The following is a 1468-nucleotide window of genomic DNA, read 5'->3' as shown; positions in this document are numbered from 1 at the left end:
ATTGTCACTAATGATGCTATAAGACTCAATCCTGTATAGGTATTGTTAGCAACAGTAACATTACTGAGACTAATAGCATCACTGTTCGCTATCATATTTCCTCCATTTCCAATAAGTTCAGTATCTATTATATCAATTTGAAGGAATCTCAAAAATGTTCCATCAATGAATAATCCTTCATTTATATTGTCATATATCAAACATGATTTAATAATAATGTGATAGTTTACTGCTTCTATTAAATACACATCACTATCGATCTTCAATCCTTGTTTATTATTATAAAACTGACTGTCCTCGAATACAAGAGTAGAAGTTAATTGAGTACCAGGATATGAGCAATCAGTTGATTTTGAATTTTCATCAAAAGCAATAAAAAGACCAGGACCATCATAAGCATCATGAAATGAGTTGATAATTAAAAAATAAAAAAGACCCCCCACCAGAAGTCCAGGTTTAGTGCAGCATTGAACATGATCAAAGATGATTGATACATTGTATGAGGTGCCATGATTCATTGCTAGTTCTATTCCACTGCCAGTAGTAAAGTTAACATCAGTCAGTATCAATGAGTAATGGAGTAATTCACTGCTACAGGCTGGAAGTGGGTTATACAAATGATTCCAAGAAAAGCCTGCAGAAAATACTGATGATGATATGTTAAAATCAAAAGTGTTAGATGTAACTAAATAATAATAATGATAATTTTCTGTACCAAACGATGAGGCAAAGACAGAATTAATTATTGTAATATTGTTAGATGAATGAACCTCCACTGTACAATCACTAAATGATAAGTTAGAAATAGTGATATGATCACTGTAATATAATGCAATATTATATTTAGAAGCTTCCTCATTGCAGTGGATACTAGCAGACTGATCCAGTCCATGTAGAGTAACATTCTTCACTGCAATCATGATAACATCATGATATCTGATGTTAGTAGTTCCAATAAAGTAGAAGATGGTATTATTGTATTGAGACATATCCCCAGCATACACTGACAAAAAATTACAAGGTTTATGAGTAACTGAACTGCAGTCATCAGACACATAATACTGACCAGAGGAGACACTGCAGGAGCTACTGAAGAATAAGAGAACAACCACTAACAGGAGAGACATAGCTACTGCTGGACTGACTACTGACTGGTACAACTGGCATAGGAACTCAAACTATTTAAGCTACAAGAAACTTTTATGGGCTACTCATCTTCCTCCAAATAAGGAAATCTGACACATCATAATTCATAATTCTCAAAAGTACATGTACAATGTAGTAGTCATTTTAATGGTATTCGGTGCCTGTAATTAATACATGTACCAGTACTACAAATGTATATACATGTATAGTGACTTTATGTGGTTCTAGGAATGATTAGTGTTGTTTGTAATTTAATTAACTGGTTCCTGTATATATACTTTGTACAGTGACTTTTACTAGTACTAGTAATGATTTGTTTTTA

The sequence above is a fragment of the Amphimedon queenslandica genome, unplaced genomic scaffold, assembly GCF_000090795.2.
Source record: "Amphimedon queenslandica unplaced genomic scaffold, v1.1 AMPQUscaffold_13485, whole genome shotgun sequence".
In the NCBI taxonomy this organism is placed as follows: Eukaryota; Metazoa; Porifera; class Demospongiae; order Haplosclerida; family Niphatidae; genus Amphimedon; species Amphimedon queenslandica.
The sequence above is the reverse complement of the archived record's forward strand: the minus strand, read 5'-3'. Positions refer to the sequence as shown.